The sequence below is a fragment of the Heterocephalus glaber genome, unplaced genomic scaffold (assembly GCF_053883595.1).
Source record: "Heterocephalus glaber isolate CG9 unplaced genomic scaffold, H.glaber_assembly_v1.0 deba00000594, whole genome shotgun sequence".
In the NCBI taxonomy this organism is placed as follows: Eukaryota; Metazoa; Chordata; class Mammalia; order Rodentia; family Bathyergidae; genus Heterocephalus; species Heterocephalus glaber.
The window spans coordinates 14,221,092-14,238,654 of NW_028258151.1; positions in this window are offsets into that span (position 1 = coordinate 14,221,092).

Consider the following 17,563-nt stretch of genomic DNA (forward strand, 5'->3'; position numbering starts at 1 on the left):
AAAATGTAAGCAGATGAGTGTATATGAAGCTGAATAACCACAATAGTGGACATGGCCACTGATAGATTATGGTCTTCCAGCTCCAAACCACCCTTCTCTCCTCCCTTCTCTCCCTCCTTCCTCCATTGCCACCTTCTTCTTCTTCCTCTTCTTCTTCTTCCTCTTCCTCTTCCTCTTCTTCTTCTTCTTCCTCCTCCTCCTCCTCCTCCTCTTCTTCTTCTTCTTCCTCTTCTTCTTCTTCCTCTTCCTCTTCCTCTTCTTCCTCTTCCTCTTCCTCTTCCTCTTCCTCTTCCTCTTCCTCTTCCTCTTCCTCTTCCTCTTCCTCTTCCTCTTCCTCTTCTTCTTCTTCTTCTTCTTCTTCTTCTTCTTCTTCTTCTTCTTCTTCTTCTTCTTCTTCTTCTTCTTCTTCTTCTTCTTCTTCTTCTTCTTCTTCTTCTTCTTCTTCTTCTTCTTCTTCTTCTTCTTCTTCTTCTTCTTCTTCTTCTTCTTCTTCTTCTTCTTCTTCTTCTTCTTCCTCCCCCCTTCCCTCTCCTTCCTCCTTCTCTGGATCTCACTATGTAGTCCGGGCTGATCTTGAATTCTGCCTTAACCTCCTGAGTGCTGGGACCAAACCCACTCTTCTAGGTGCTGTGTTGGGAATCTGCAAACCCTGCTCGTGCTTTGTCTGCTGTCTCCATGCTGGGCTCCAACAACAGAGGACATTAGAAGGAGTGACTGCGAGGCTACAGGAGGATCAGGGCTCTTGCTCCTTCCTCTCTGCTTCCTGGGCACACCTTTCTACATCTGTCCTCCATGCTGCAGTGTTCCCTTCCTGTGGCAGTGGCTGGGTCCACTTGGCAGGTTTTCCTTTGGACATAGCAGCTCCCTCATACCCCTGGCCAAATCAGTGCCTGCTGGCTGCATCTGCTCCTTGGAGGTCCAGGTTCTGAGCATCTGAGTTTCGATGATACCAGCCTCTCACCTGTTCTCTCAGTCTGGGAGTGGGTGAAGGGCTTCCAATACCTCAGCTTCTCTTCTGTGCTGTTTCAGTTCTTTAATGCTGTATTTTAGTCTATTCTTCATAAGTAAAGTATAATGAAATACCTGAGGCTGAAGAACTCATACAGAAAAGGAAGTTTATTTTGGCTAAGAGTTCTGGAGGTCCAAAGCCAGGGGCCCCTCTCTTGTGTCAGCCTTCCTTATGGTGTCCCAAGGTGGTGCAGGGCAATACGTGGCAAGAGACAAGGCACTCATGGATGTCTCTGGTTTCTTTCCCTCTTCTTATGAAGCCAGCAGTATTCAGTAATGGGGCTCTACCCTCCTAACCTTGTATAACCCCAGTCACTCCTCAAAGGCCTATAGTCAGATCTACTTCCCAACCTCTGAATCCTCCCAATGGGGATCAGAGTCCAACACATGAACCCTTGGGGGGCACACTCAAAACATATCCTAGCCACAGCAAACACCTACCTAATAATTCATTATAATAAATCTTCTCTGTTAAACTAGTATGGTGGATTCTGTCTCCTGATAGGACCATAAATGATATGGACCTGGAACAGCAGACTGTGCCCTGTGATTCCCCATAGAGATGACAGGAAATCGCTAGGGGCTGACTTTGCAGAAGTCTCTGCTATTCCCACAAGCCCTCTCTGTCCAGGCTGGCTGAGGTTCATCCATGGTGGCTCCATGTAGCTCTGGACCCCTGGAACCAAGCATGGTCTGGCATGCTGCCTCAGGACTCCAGCTACTCCTGTCTCCCTGCCTAAGACCACAGGGTCACGGTGAAGCTCAGGGCCCTGCGCTTCTGTGCCTATCTTCCTGGCCTCCTCTCAAATCCGACATGTTTTCTGTAACCACTTGTGGGGCCTCTGGCTCCTGAAGGAGGGGCCCACACTGGAGCACCGGGGAGGAGGCTGTCGAGCGCCACCTGTCTTGGACTCCCCTGGCCGCTCCATTTCACTCTCCAGGTGTCCTCATTGCTCTTGTTAGTTTTCTCATCTTTAAGTCACCTCCTCTACTCAGTGACAATAAAAGAAGCCTCAGTTCTTCTACTCCCATCTGTCATAGCACTTAGGAGTGTAGGGAGACAATGGCCTTCTTCCCCATTCACATTCGCCTTCTTGGCCTCCAAGGCCTCCCCCTTTTCCTGAGGAAATTCCACTAGGTGTCTTCTTTCATTTTTATGTCACTTATAGCTCCTGTTCTGGCAGTGAGACCAAAGCCAATTCCTTTTCTCCCTGAGTGTGTGCGCACAGCTAGTAGCTGGTGACAGAGTCTGGCATCTTTGCCTTGGCTTTTGTGTTCATGCCAGTTCCATCATGTTGTCCTTTGAGGGCCAGCAGAAGGCAGTGGTTGGGAGGCAGACCCCAAGGCAAACTCCTTGGCTTAAACCATGGCCCCTTCCACCCACCAGCTCTGCGACATTGGGCACATTATTAAGCTCTCTGTGTTCCAGTTTCCTCTCCTGTGGGAGGCATGTAATATATATATTATTGTATCAGAAGGTGGTGTGAGAATTCAGTGAAAAGCAGAGAAATGTGCCTGTCTCCAGGAAATACCCTCTAAGTACTGGATTAACTGCTAACAATTTTTCTTTACGTCCCCCTAAGAGGAGGACACATTCTCAGGAGGGGAGTTATATCCAATAATACATGTAGTTTATGCAGTTTATGTTAAATGTATTTGGCAAAAAACAGAGAAAGAATCATATATTGGTGAGATCCTGCTGGATGTGGTATTCCTCACAGGGCAGATGGGAGAGGCTCCTCTGAGTTGCAACTGCAGACAGGCACCCCAGGGCCAGCATCTTACCAGCCATGTGCCATACTAGGGCTTTCGTACTGCATTTCACATACAAGCAGCCTTGGTGGAAGCTGACTGCAGGCCCAGAGGGAGCCTGGCTGTGCTGGACTTGGTGAGAGATGTGGGAGCTTCTGTTACAGATCATGTCTAGATGTCCCCCAAAGTCTCATGCAGTCATAGGTGGGTTTTTTTTCAGAGATGGCTGGATCTGGAATGTGTGATGCTGAAATCAAAAGTGTGATTACTAAATCAGTCCAGTAGTTGGTTTGGCACCACCCTAAACTGGGTAGTCTAGATAGCATATAAAAGAGGCAGGAAGAAGCTGCTAAGGTCACTTGCCTTTTCGGTACTTTGTTGCTTTGCTACCTTCTGCTGTACCATGGGCTGTTTCTCCTCTGCAATGCCTCCCTGCCTTGGAGCCAGCTAGTTATGGACTGAAACCTCTACAAATTGTGAGCCAAAATAAACCTTTCCTTAACTTTGGGTGTACGGTATTCTGTCCCAGCGACAAGAAAGTAACTAAGACAGCTTCCAAAGGAATTTTTGAGTGCAATTCATTACATGTGATTTTTGCTTCATACTTTAGATTCTAATTCTGGGTGATTTCATATAACAGAAGGGGACCTATGCAGGAAAAGATTGGTGCAGCCAGCATGGGCTGTCTGGGCTCTGTACTGTACATTCCAAAGAGAGCTGGCCCAGTCTGGTTCCTGGGACACATGCTCTGAGCCCTTGGAACATGCTGCCTGATCAGTGTTTTTGTTTACCTGGAGGCATGGACCACCCAAGATTGTTTATGTTAGCAATGTGATTTTTTGATGGTCCTGGGACTAAACATAGGTCTTCGTGCATGCTAGTAAGTGCTCTACCACTGAGCTACACCCCCAGCCCAGTGATGTGATTTATGGTAAATGCCTGTTTTTGTTCACCTGGGTACCTGGGCCATGCTGATCTCTATGGGAAATGGAAACTGAATTATTAGTCACCACATGGAACCACAGCCTACGTGACTGACCCCCAATAAACCTGGACAGTAAGGCCCAAGTGAGCCTCCATGGTTGAAATATTTCCTGTGTGTTATCACATAGCTATGGGCTGAATGTGTGAGTCCCCTAAAACCCCTATGTTGAGATCTTCACTCCAGGGTGATGGGGTTTGGAGATGGGGCCTGTGGGAGGTAACTAGATTATGAGGGGAAGCTCCTGTGATGAGGTGAGTGTCCTTGTAAGAAGAGACGGAAGAAAGCTTGTTTCTTCTCTCTGTCCACTGCCGTGTGAGGACAGGGCAGGAAGGCAGCTGTGTGCAAGCAGGGAAGAGGGCCTTGTCAGGAGCTGTGCCTGCTGCCACCCTGATCATTAACTTCAGCCTCCAAACTGTGGGAAATAAATGTTGGTTGCCTAAGCCACTGGTCTGTGGTATTTCTGTGAGAGCAGCTCAACTGATGGGGATACTTGTCCTTGCTGAGAGAAATAAACATGGCCTGGGGCCTGACCATGGGAAGGATAGTTGGAAGCTGCCTGAGGTCTCTCTTGGACCTGGCTTAGGCACCTTTTCCCTTTGCTGATTTCCTTCTCTCCCTTCCTCTCTTCCTTTTTTTGCTGTGCTGGGAACTGAACATAGGGCCTTCACACTGAGCCTGTTTTATTTTTTATTTTGACCCAAGGTCTTGCTAAGTTGCCCAGGCTGGGCTCCGACTTGCAATCTTCCTGCCTCAGCCTCCCAGAGTGTTGAGATCGCAGGTGAGTGCCACTATGCCCAGCCATCTTTGCTGATTTAATCTGTATCATTTGACATAAACCATAACTGTGAGTATAGCAGTTATGAGGTATGTGAGTCCTTCTAGCGAATCATCAAACCAAGAGTGTTCCTGAGGACACCAGACACAGGTCTCCTATTCCTTTTTATTTCCTGACACATGAAATCCACCTAGCTTGGTAGTTAAACCAGTGTGAGTCTCAGAAATCTTCCACCAAGCTAGGCATGGTGGTGCATGCCTGTAATCCCTGCACTGGGGAGGCTGAAGCAGGAGGATTGCCATGAGTTCAAGGGTTCAAGGCCAGCCTGGGCTACATAGTGAGTTCAAGACCAACCTGAACCACGTAGTGAGACTGTCTCAAAACACCAAAAAAAAAAAAAAAAACAAGAAAGAAAGAAAGAAAGAGAGAAAAAGAAATCTGTCACCATGACCAAGGTTTATGTATGATCAGTTCAGTGCCCACAGGAACCCCTGGAGTGAGAACTTCCTACTGGAAAGCACTTGGCCTCAGCCTTGGTGAAGGAAGCAACAGAACGGGGCATCCAGGGCTCATATTGAAGCCTGGGCCACTTGTATTCCTGTGCTAGCTTTCTGCCCTAAAGAACTGTGCCTTGCCCTCCATGTTGAATTAGACTCTGTCCATCTCCCTCCAATCCCTCCTGATCTTTGGAAGTAGCAGCTCAAGAGAGGAGTCTGTGGCTTCAGGATAAATCCTGTCCCTGCCAAAGGCCAAAGCCATTCTCTGGAGCTTTTTCAACTTAAATTCCAGGTTGGGCTGGGGGAGCCCAGTAGTAGAGCATGTATCTAGCACTTTTGGGGTCCTGTGTTCCATCCCTAGCACCCACACTGCCCCAATCCAGACTTGGTGAGTTGGCTGAGAAACTGAGAAAAGAGGGAAAACAGACATGCAGGCAAAGTCAACTAGATTCCAGGCACTCCTTAGGGCCCTGCACTGCATAAAGCTTCCCTACAGGGTGGTTGCCACTTTCTCAAGCCTGATGTCCAGCTCGGCTCCAGTTCAGTCCACCTGGCTGCCGGATCCTGTCCGTGCTGTGTACTTGGAGCCCTGGATCAGTCTTGCCTTGTCCTAAGGCAAAACTCTCTCCCCGTGCCTGGTATTGTTTTTTGGCCTCCAAATCTTTCCTTGTTCTTCCCGACCCTCTATTCATGGTGACTTCCTTCAACTTCAGCTGCTGCGGCAGGAAGAACAGTCATATCCCCAGGGGCTCCAGGCTGGTGGATGACCCTGAACCTCATCTTTCCCTGCAGTGCTTGCACCCCATGTCCATGCTTACGAGGGTCCTCACCGGGCTTCTCCGTCATTGTGCAGAGTGCTGGAGGTACAAGGTGGCAATCACTCAGCATCCCCTCATTCCTGGCCACCTGGGCATGGTTATGGGGACCCAAAATGGAGTCACATCTAATGAGAAGCTTGGTCTCAGACCTCAGGAGTGCCAGGTCTAGGGTCTCTGTGGCCCCGTGTGCAGACAGATGGTGTGGATGGTGCTCTGCAGGCCAAGCAGGTCGGGGGAGGGAGAGCAGCAGGGCCTTTCACACAGGGCTCCTGCTCCTGGGGAGCAGTTGGTAGAGACAGGTGGTACAGAGGGGTGCAGACTGCTCCTCTGCTTGTCAAAGGAAGGCCAAGGAAGTCAGGCTGCAGGGATAGGGCTCTACCAGACTTGGAGTGGGGAAGGCAGTCCGCTCAACTGGCTGAGGCATTGGTAGAACAAAGTTCTCTCTCTCTCTCTCTCTCTCTCTCTCTCTCACTCTCTCTCTCTGTCTGTCTTCTGATCCTTTGCACACACCAGTCCTTCTGCCTACAGGGCCCTTCAAGAGTCTGCAGGGAGTTGCCTCCTCTGGGAAGCCCTCTTTCCAGACTGGCTTGGGCTCTCTCTTCCTGTTCTTACTCTCCACTTTTCTCTGGGTCATTCCATGCAGCTCCCACTTATTTTATTTCTTCTTTCATACCCTTTTCTAATTTATGTTCTCTTACTGTATTTTATGCATCCTCATTAAGCCACCTTAAATCTCATCAGGAATGAAATGGGAGAGGGTGGGACACTCTTGAGCCCCGGGAATAAGATGCTGTAACCTATATCCTCAGACTAGGCTGCTCATGGGGAGGTCCACACACTTCCTCGCTTCCGTGGGGTTGGGGGGGGGACCGCTGAGGAGGGAAGGGACTGGCGGTCTGAGGAACCTGAGGCTCCTCAAGCTGCTACCAGGAAATATCTGTCCATAAAGATGTCTTTTATGGGGATGCGTGCTGGGATTCTCAAATGAGATGGACTCCATAGCTTGGCTCATGCCTATAGAACCCCTGGGAATTGTCTACAAGAAATCTGTGGCTACAGGCCAAGGGCTACAGTGAGCAGCTGAGGTGGCTCAGGCGAGAGATCAAGGCAGCCAGTGTCTTGTCCCATAGGAGGTTCCCCAGTGTGTTCCCTCTGCTCCTCATCCCAGATGAAGGCCTCAGTGCATGGCCCAGGCTCTGCCTATGTCAGGGTGACTGCAGAGGGAGCAGAGGGAGCGTCTACTCTCTCAGGGGACATGCACACACACTGTAAATGGATGTGCTGCCGTAGGTTGGTCCCTGCATCTGAGTTGTGCACTTTATTTTCTTGGTACTAGGGATCAAATTCTATCACTGAACTATATCCCAAGTCCCTCCCTCCCTCTGTCTCTCCTCTTTCCCTTCCTTCCTTTCTAGACAGAGTCTTGCTATGTAGCCCAGGCTGGGCTTGAATTTATAATCCTTCTGCTTCAGCTTCCCAGAGAGTGGGATTACAGGCATGGGCCATAGCACCTGGCTGAGCTGTGTGCTTTTGCGTAACACCCTCAGTGGACACTCCAACCCATCCTGCTCCTGTAGGTGGCCTCACCGCCTCGGGCTTCCTACCTCCAAGGGTAACTGTTTGACATGTAGACCACACACACACACACACACACACACGCACACACACACACGCCCTCTATAAAACAAATCCACATATATGCACTTAGATCAGTGGTGGCGAAGCTATGGCACATGTGCCTCAGCGGGCTGTTTGTGTCATTGAAAACTCTAAAAGGTTTGCCATCACTGGCTTAGATGAATTTAAACTGAAATGAAAACAAAACAAAAAAGATAAGGCAGAGAGTAACAGTCTCAAGACTTGGCCCTCCTGCTAAACCCATGAAGGTCACTGTGCCCGAAAGATAAACTACTGAAACAACACCTGCCTACACCTCCCTATGTCTGAGAGATAAACTGTTAAAGCAGCATCTGCCTGTACCTCCCTACCCCTGTGCCAAGTTCTGCTTCTGTAAAATTGCATTTGCTTCTGCTCTGACTAAAGAGCAATGTAAAAATAAAAACAAACTTTAAATTGGGGCTCACGCTCTGGGAGGTGAGTTCCACTGAGCCCTCTAGCGAATCAACTTGTCTTTCCTTTCAATTCTCTGAGTGCCGCTCTCTTCCTTGGTCAGCCTGCTCTCCGAGTGCTGTAACAAAACCACTCATTCACTTGTCAGCTATTTCCTGGGTGTGGTCTCTATGCCTGGCACTGCCCTACACGTTGAGAACATTTCAAGGAACAAAGTGGGAAAACTTCTGTCCCTTGTATTTTATTGTAGGGGACAGGCCTCACCTAAGGCCAAGCAGCAACACATGTTGAATGCCAGCCAACAGTAAATGATGGCAACAAACTTCATGGGGAAGGGGAGTGCATTGGGAAGGGAGGCCAAGGAGATCCACAGCTGTGAGGCACAATGTCAGGGAAGAACATTCTGGAAAGAGACAGGAGCAACCGTGGGCACAGGGTGTGTAGGGTGTACCTGGCATGTGTGAGGGACAGCAAGGGGCAGGCAGGTGAAAGAAAGGAGCAGGTGGGGTGGAACAGGAAGCTGAGGAGGGATGGAGGGAGTAGAAGGACTTTGGCTGTGACTGGAAGCTTCAGGGTCAGAGCAGAGGCCAGATAAGACCTGACCTGGGCTTTAACAGGATCTTGGCTGTGTGAAGAGCACAGGCCGAAGAGGGACAGAACTGGCACCTGGGACACTGACTGGGAGGCTCCTGAAGTCCTGCAGGGGAAGGAGACATTGCTGGGGTCAGGTGGCTGCCTTGAGGGGTGGCAAACACAGCTGACTGATTGGCTGACAGGGTGGATGCAGGCATGGACAGAGGAGAGGAGCTGAGGGGGGGCCAGATTTGAGTTTGTTTATCTATTGAGGTAAAATTCCATAATACACATTTAACCTTTTGGAAATGTACTATTCAGTGGTATGTGGTATAGTCAGTCCTCGCCACTGTCTTGTTTCAACCCATTACACAATTCTGGGGAAAGCCCAGTGTGCACCAGGAACTCTCTCCTTCCCCCTCTGCTGGCCACAAAACACCACTCACCTGGTCCTGTCGCTGTGGACTGACTAGCTCTGACTTTCCCTATCGAGAGGATTATGCAATAGTCGCCTTTTGTGGCCAGCTTATTTCACTTGGTTTAATGTTCTCTAGGTGCACCCATGCAGGAGCATGTGGCAGGGTTTCTTTCTTTCTCAAAGCTGAGGAATATTCTACTGTACACACGTCACATATTGTGTGCACCCTGTCATGGCCATTTGTGTTGTTTCCACCTGGTGACTCTTGTGGGTAGAGCTGTGTGAACACTCACATACAGGTTTTGTTTGAACACCCATTTGTGGTTCTTTGGGGTGTGTACACCAGCGGTGGAGGGCAGGGTCCTCCGAGGGATTCTATGCTCAGCTTTCTGAGGAACAGGCAAGCTATTTCCTGTAGCAGCCACCCATTTTACATTCCCTCCAGCACTGTAGAGGGTCCTACCTTTTCCACATCCTGCCAACCCTTGATGATCATCCCAGTGGGTTTGAGGTGGTGTGTCCTTGGGGCTCTTAGATTGGCATTCCCTCATGACTGATGATGTTGAGCCTTGTTCATATGCTTGTTGGCCATCGGGGAGCCCAGGTGATTGGCCCAAGCAACCAGGGGATGGAGTTGCTGGCAGATGAGGTGGGGAAGAGGGTGGGAGAGGGCTCTGTGGTGTGTTAAGTTTGATGTTCTTGAGTTGAGAGTCCAAGTGACAGTTGGCTGTGAATCAGGGGCTCAAAGGGGTGGTCGGTGCTGGAGGGATAAATGTAGATGTGATTTTTGTAAAAAAGTGACACAGCTCAGTGTTACACTATAGAGTTAGAGTTCTGTGTTATAGCTCTGTATTATGCTATAGTGATTTGAAGACAAGAGAAAACCAAAAGTCACTTGAGGTGGAGAAAAGCTGAGCTTTATTAGCTGGCTGGCCCAGAGAAGTTTAAGCACTCTGAATTTTGAGCCCCAAATAGAAATGGGAGCAACCTTATCTAGAGATCTATGGGATAGGGGGGTGAGCTCACCTACAGGGTGAGCATGCTCATTGAAGTGGATGGATGGAGTTAACAGAACATTCCTGAAATCTTAGGTAGAAACATCGTGGGTACAGTTACATTGTTTGAACAGAGCACTTTGACATATTGGGCAGGAACATTGTGCAGCACAGTGATGTTTCTTGAACAAAACATTTTATGGCAAAAACATGGTGGGAGGGCAAAGGCAAAGGCCTGCCCTGTTGTGCATTATTTCCTTATCATGATCTGCATGTATAGTTTGTCCTGTTGAACCTGTGGATGGAGTCACCCTACACTGTCTGAGGGTCGGATTCCAAAGAAAGAACCCCACATATTAGGGTAATCAGTCCCAAGCATTGTTTATGGGAACTTGCTTACAGAGCACTGAAGTATCCTTGGGGTGCAGGGAGAAAGAAGTGTTCTGCCAGATCTGTTGCAGGAGGGGTGAGGGATGAGGTATATCAAAGGGTTTAAGGGATTTGGCTCAAGACCAGGGCTAGTTTCCTTCTGTGTTTTAAGCAACAACCTGGACACCTTCATCAGCATGCTGAGATGTCCCCCCACTTGGCCTCACACTTCTGGGAAAAGCCTGTGGCTGGTCAGGGCCTCGAGCAAAAAAGGCACGCTGTGATTTGTGGTCAGGACACAGAAAGAAAATGAGAGGATTAGGAGACTTTAAAATATGGTAGTATGTAAAACCACAAGGTTCAAGGAGTAGGGTGGCCCCCAACACTAGAGAGGCTGGGCCACAGGAAGATGGGGAAGGGGCGAGCAGGGAGGAGGAAGGTCAGTGGGCACCAGCACCTGGAGGACCCTAGAGAATTTCAAGAAAGGAAGGGTGACACCTGAATCCCATACTGCAGGCCTCAGGTGTGGGGCTGACACACACCAGGAGGAGGCAGAAGGAGCAGAGGTAGAGGGAGACTGGAGACCACTGTCTAGGGGATTTGGGGTCTTTCTGGGGATGGTGGGAAGAGAAGTAAGGTGGCATTGGAAGGGGACTGAGATCAAAAGAGGTCTTAGGGCTGGGGATTTAGCTCAGTGGTTCTGCCGCCTGCCTTGAAAGAGCAAGGACTGGAGTTCGATCCCCAGTACCAAAAAAAAAAAAAAGCCAAAAGGGGTCTTAAAGTTTAAGGGAGAAAAATGAGAAGCTGATGGCAGTGACTTTGCAGAGAGGAGAAACGGAATGACACAGGAGGAGGGACTTGGAGAGATATCCTGGAGCCCAAGGGAGGCTGAGGATGTGCCTAGGAGGCCTTTGGAAGTCCTCTGTGAGAAAGGATACAAGGCCCCTGGCTGAGAGGGAGGAAGGTGGGAGCAGGTGGGGTTGACGTGCATGGTGGGGGAAGTGGCTGGAGGTGTTGGGGGTGTTGCCAGGCAATGTAGCTGGCTGTACTCTCCAGGTGAGCCCAGGATCTACATTTAGGAAAGACATGTTTCACCTGAAGCTCTGCCACCAGAAAGTCACTATTTACTCCTGAGAATTGATCCGTCTAACATCTTTGAAAAGCCACTGCACACCTGGTCCATTCTAGAAAGACTTTGTGCAACTCTGTTTCACTCAGGGTTTCCCACTTGGACCTCCTTGGTCCTCAGAAATTTCACCAAGGTCCATAAGTTCTTTACAGAAATTCTTCTTATTTTTCTTTTGCAATACAGGGCATTGAACCCAGGCCCTTGCATTCAGCTGTTTTGTCAGCCCTTTTACAGTTTTTTATTTTGAGATAAGGTCTTGCTAAGTCACTAAGTTGCCTGAGCTGGCCTTGAACTTGTGATACTTTGTTGAGTGCTGGGATTATAGGTGTGCACAGAAGTTCTTATACTTGGGAGTTTCATGTCACTAATAATTTAGACCCCATTCTGGCCCTCCTGGATGACCACATGTGGTGTGCACTGCCAAGGGACTGTGTGGTCAAACATGTTTGTGTTTGGGATGAGACTGGAATACTAAGCATGTCAGATAATGGTAACAGCACAGAGGCTGACTAAGGCAGGAGCTTCTGGGCTGGTTCCCATGGAAATCCCACTGTGGAGGGATAACTGACAGAACCTGATGTGCTGTTGCTGAGCAGTGGGTGACTTAGTTTCAGCAAAATAACATTATCCCTTAAGTTAATTTGGTGATGCTTGAATTTTACTGGTCACTTTTTATTTGTATTTAATTTGTTTATTTGTTTTGGTTTATAGTTCCAAAGAACTACAAACATAGCTCTTATGTTTGTCCATATTTAAGTAAATTATAAAAAGTTATTTATTTAACAGTTGTTGCCAGGAGACTGGAAATACACATGCAAACAAATATAGTTGAGCCCTTATGTTACACTGTCTACAAAAGATAACTCAAAATTGATCAAAGGGCTGGGCATGGTGGATGCCTGTAATCTCAGCACTCTGGGAGGCTGAGGCAGGAGAATCACAAGTTTGAGTCCAGCTGGGGCAACTTAGCGACTTAGCGAGATCCTTTCTCAGAATAAAAAATAAAAACATGGCTGGGGCTGGGGATGTAGCTCAGTAGAAAGAAAGTCTTAGAAGAAAATGTAGGGAAAATCTTCATGACATTGGATTTGGCCATGACTTCTAGGATATGACACCAAAAGCATAGAAATAAAAGAAAAAAATAGAGGCTGGTGGTATAGCTCAGTGATAGAGCACATGCTTAGAATGCATGAGGCCTTGAGTTCTGCCAAACACAAAAGAACGGTATTAAAAAAAAACACAAAACTTTTGTGTACCAAAAGACATCATCAACAAAGAAAAGGGGCTGGAGAGGTAGCTCAGTGGCACCATGCCTGCCTGGCAAGCACAAGGTCCCAAGTTTGATCCCTGGTACCACAAAAAAAAAAAAAAAAAAAGATTTTTGGGCCAGGGATTTAGCTCAGTGGTACCAGTGCCTGCCTGGCAGGTGCAAGGTCCTGAGTTCGATCCCCAGTACCAGAAAAACAAAACAAAACAAAAAAGCAAAGAGAAAAGGCAGCACATGAAATGGGAGATCATATGTCTGATAAGGAGTTAATATCTGTGAAGGTTTATATCTACAATATCCCTCAAAGCCTCATTTGCTCCCAGTTGGGGCTTTTGGGAATGACTGGATCATGAGTGTGACAACTGGATCAATCCACTGTTTGGATTAGCATAGTTCTGGGTGTGTCTGAGTGGATTTACTGAAGACTGAAGACTGACCCTTGGTGTGAGTGGTACCAACCAATAGGCTTATAGCCTGAATGGAATAAAAAGGGAAAGGGAAGTAATTTAAACCACCTCTGGGAAGGGGTTCACTGAGACTGAAATTGCCTAGGGGTTGGTGATCTTACTTACCCAGGGTCTCCAGACAGAGTGTGTGGGCGGCCAACCCCCTACTCAGGTTTACCTGTGTCTGTACACAGTGTTGGAGCAAGGACATGGCTTGGTGTTCCCCGGGGGGGGCAGGGGTGAAGGAACACGTGGTGTCCCTCTCTGTCCCTCTCCAGGAGGATCCAGGACTCAGGTGACAGCAGGGACAGAACGCTTTGGGAGCACACCTCTTCTTCTCTCCATGGGGGTGCTCCTCACCTTCCTGGGGACCCCTTGAGGGGGCTTGCAGCTGTCCAGCTCTTCTGCTTGGGCCATGGTGAGCAAGTTCAGGTCAGGGTCGGGAGGAGGGAAGGTGAGAGCACTCCAGTCTGCTATTGCCCTGAGTCGGTCCTGGCCCACATGGGTATCAGAATGCAGGGTATGGGGTCAGGCCAGGCAGGGGCCTGGGGAGAACAGCAGGGGCAGCCTGTCACAAGGAGGCCCCTCTCTGAGGCCGGGATGGGACTCCTGCTCCCCTGGGCTCTTGGGACCCCTACTCCCCATGTCCTGCTCTTCGGCACCCAGGGCTCACCTCCTCTCCACTTTCCTGCCTCCTGGCCTCTCCCTCCTTGCAGGTTCTTTCTGCTTTACCCACAGACACAACCAATGCCAAATCAGTGCCAGGAGCTACTGTTCCTGTCGAGTCTGCTTGATGCTTGTTTGAGCCTTATTGATAGTGTGTGAATTTTGACAAACAAGTCACCTGTCTGAACCTCGGTTCCCCTGCCTGTCTGAGGGGCACAAGTCAGAGTGGCCAGGAGGTGGACCACACCTGGCACCCTCTGGCATTTACCCCCTTTCCTTTCTTTCCTCTTTTCGGCCAGGTCGCTTAGCATTTCTATTCAGCACTTTAGGCGCCGGAACCACTGAGCTAAATCCCTGGCCCCTATTCAGCACTTTTGAATGCGCTGCAGACTTGGCAACCTGTCACCCGCTGAGATTGACTGGAAGTGAAGAAGTTAAATGAGGCTCTAAAGAGGTGAGTGCTGTCCAAAGGGTCAAGTTCCCAAGCTTTGGCGCATAGAGTTGTGATGTCTCCTTGGTCCTCCTGTGATATGTGGGAGGCTTCTGGGTTCCAGGCTGTGAGGTTGCTGGAGAGCAGTTTCCTTGGTTTCAGGACGCTGTGGAGCAATTGTGTGACACCTAAATCTGGCAGGGGGAGAGGTCACTGTGCCTTGGGCCACAGACTACATTGTGTGCACTTTAGGAGTCATGGTGGGGAGCCAGGCAGCACTGTGAGAAGGAAAGCCAGGATATGAGGCTGAGAAATAACCTCCCAGGCCACCGGAACAGTCAGGTCTCTCTTCTGTGTGAACAGTCTTAATGTCCTCCTGAGGTCACAAAATCTCATCTCCCCAGAATTGCATCTAAATCAGGCACACAGGCTTCTTAGGTATGGTTCCCAAGCACAGCTCTTTGAGGATGCAGGAGACATGTCTGTGACACATGTTTGGAGGTGACTTCATTATGATGTAAGGGCTGGAAATATTTCTCATGGCTCTTGGCTTGGCTCGGTCCTGTAGGCTGCTGGTTTTGCCATCTAAATCACCTTATGTTAGAAGTTAATTGGTTTTTCTTAGCTTTCTTCCTGCCTGTAGAAGTTTGAGAGTCTAGAGCTTACTTCTCTGTCCTATTCAGTCCAAATTAACAGTGCTTCTACTAATGGGATTCTTTTTTTTTTTTTTTTTTTGGTACCGGGGATCAAACTCAGGACCTTGTGCTTGCAAGGCAGGCGCTGGAACCACTGAGCTAAATCCCCGGCCCCACTAATGCGATTCTTGTCAAACATTTTTGGGTCTCCTATGAATCTTTATTTATTTACTTTTTTGGTACCGGGGATCGAACTCGGGTCCTTGCGCTTGCTATGAATCTTATTGATATTTGGTTCATTATACAAATGTCTTTGAACCAAAAACAAAACAAAGTAAAACAAACAATTATCCCTGAAATAAAACAGCCAAAAAGCCAAATCTCTTTAAGATAAGCCCTTCTCTACCTTGGTATTCTGCAGACACAGTTGAGGGATAATAGCTTTAAACTTCTTAGAGTTTTATTAATCAACTGCATCTCTGAGGCACCCTCTACAATTTCTGAAGCTATAATAAAAGTATTTGCAGTCAGTTCCTGGGTACATGGGTTAGGGCCACAGAACATGGTAAAGACATGTTTTGTGTGGAAGGATGGAGTGGGAATTGTTGTGGCAGAAGAGTCTGTGTTGAGAGGGAGAAAGACAAGCCAGGACAGAGGCTTCAGAGCAGACATCCCTGGTTGGAGACTGAGCCCTTCAAAACACCAACTGAGCTGCTGTCCGGCTATTTATAGTCTTTATTTATTTCTCTCACTATGAATATTCAGACATCTCACGGTGGAAACAGTAATATGTTTGATTACAGGGTGCTGCCCCAGGCCCCCTGAGAGCTTTACATAATGCACTGTATACATCATGTTATCTTTCTAAAATTTGAAGAATATCTGGCCCCAGGGCTTCCAGAGATAGTCTGTGGATCTATAAAAACACAAACCTCAGGGCTGGGGATTTAGCTCATTGGAAGAGTACTTGCCTAGCGTGTGTGAGGCCCTGGCTTTGATTCTAGCATGGTAAAAAAACAAAACCAAATAACAACAAAACCCTAACCTCCTAGGGTCCCCCTAGGGCAGTGGTAGCAAACCTATGGCACACTTGCCCCAACAGGATGTTTGTATCATTGAAAGCTCTAAAAGGTTTGCCATCACTGTCCTAGGGTTACATGAGAAAATATTTATGTGTGCTTGGCTCTCATGAGTAGGTGCTCAATAGTTGCAACCTGATGCTGTCTATTGACACCTGGATTTAGGAGACAGGTTTGCACTGGCAATCAAAAGAGACACTTCCCAGGTAAGAGAAAGGGCAGGACTGTACAGCAGGTGGTGTGGCTGAGTGGTGCCAAAGGGAAGACAGGCTTAACCTCAGGAAGGGTCCCTGAGGCTGCTGACTCCCCAGAGGCAGCATTTATTTCTCAGTGAATGGAGCTTTCTCCTGGAAGCCAGGGAGAGAAGACCTGGCATGTTCTTGGAAGAACTGATCTGCTTGCTGCAGCTCTAAGATGGCCTTAGGCTCTCTGATGGGGAGCAGGTTAAATCTGGGTTTCCTTGGAAAGGAAAGCCAGTTAGTGTGGGTATGTTTTCATTTCTCTTGGCTCTATCCTGTGGAATTGTTGGGTTGTATGGCGACTCCATGTTGAACACTCTGAGGAAGTGCCAGACTTTTCTGAAGTCGCTGCGCCATTTTATGTTTTCACAGCAGTGTAAGAGGGTTTCAATTTCTCCACATCTTTGACAGCCCTGTTATTGTCTGGCTTTTAAATTTATAGTCACCCTAGTGTGTCTGAAGCACTATCTCACTGTGATTTATATTTGCATTTCCACAATGGCTAAGACGTTCAGCCTCTTTCCATGTATTTATTGGCCACTTGTATATCTTTTTTGGAGAAATATGTATTCAGACCTTTTTGTGCATTTTCCAATTGGATTATCTTTTTTATTAAGTTGTAAGAGTTCTTTATATATTTTGGGTACCAGCCCTTTATAGATGTAAATGACCTGCAAACTTTTTTTCTATTATATGGATTGTCTTTTTACTTGCTTGATGGTGTCCTTTGAAGCACAAAAGTTTTAAATTTTGGGCCCGGGATTTAGCTCAGTGGTTCCGGTGCCTGCATCGAAAGCGCAAGGTCCCGAGTTTGATCCTCAGTACCAAAAAAAAAAGTTTAAAATTTTGATGATGCCTTATTAATTAATTAATTTTTTGTTGCTTGGGCTTCATTGTTATCTCTAAGAAACTGTTGCATAATTCAGGGCTATGAAGATTTCTGTCAATGTTGTCTTTCTCTTTCTTCTTTCCTTTTTTCTTTCTTTCTTTTGCAGTACTAGGGATTGAACCCAGGGGCTCAGCCCTTCTTAAAAATTCCTTAGTTTGGGCCGGGGATTTAGCTCAGTGGTTCCAGCGCCTGCCTCACAAGTGCAAGGTCCCGAATTTGATCCCCGGTACCAAAAAAAAAAAAATTTCTTATTTTGAGACAGAGTCTCACTAAGTTGCTAAATTGCCTAGGCTGGGCTCAAACTTCCAATCCCCCTGCTTCATCCTCCCAAGTGCTGGGATTACAGGTATGTGCCACACCTGACTCCAAGTTAATTATTTTGCATATGGAAATCCAGTTGTCCAGTACTATTTGTTTAAGACTGTTCTTTCCCCATTGGCCTATATACCCTATATTGTCACTCTCGTTGAAATCAATTGAATGTGTCTGGATTTATTTCTGAATCTCAATTCCATTCTATTGT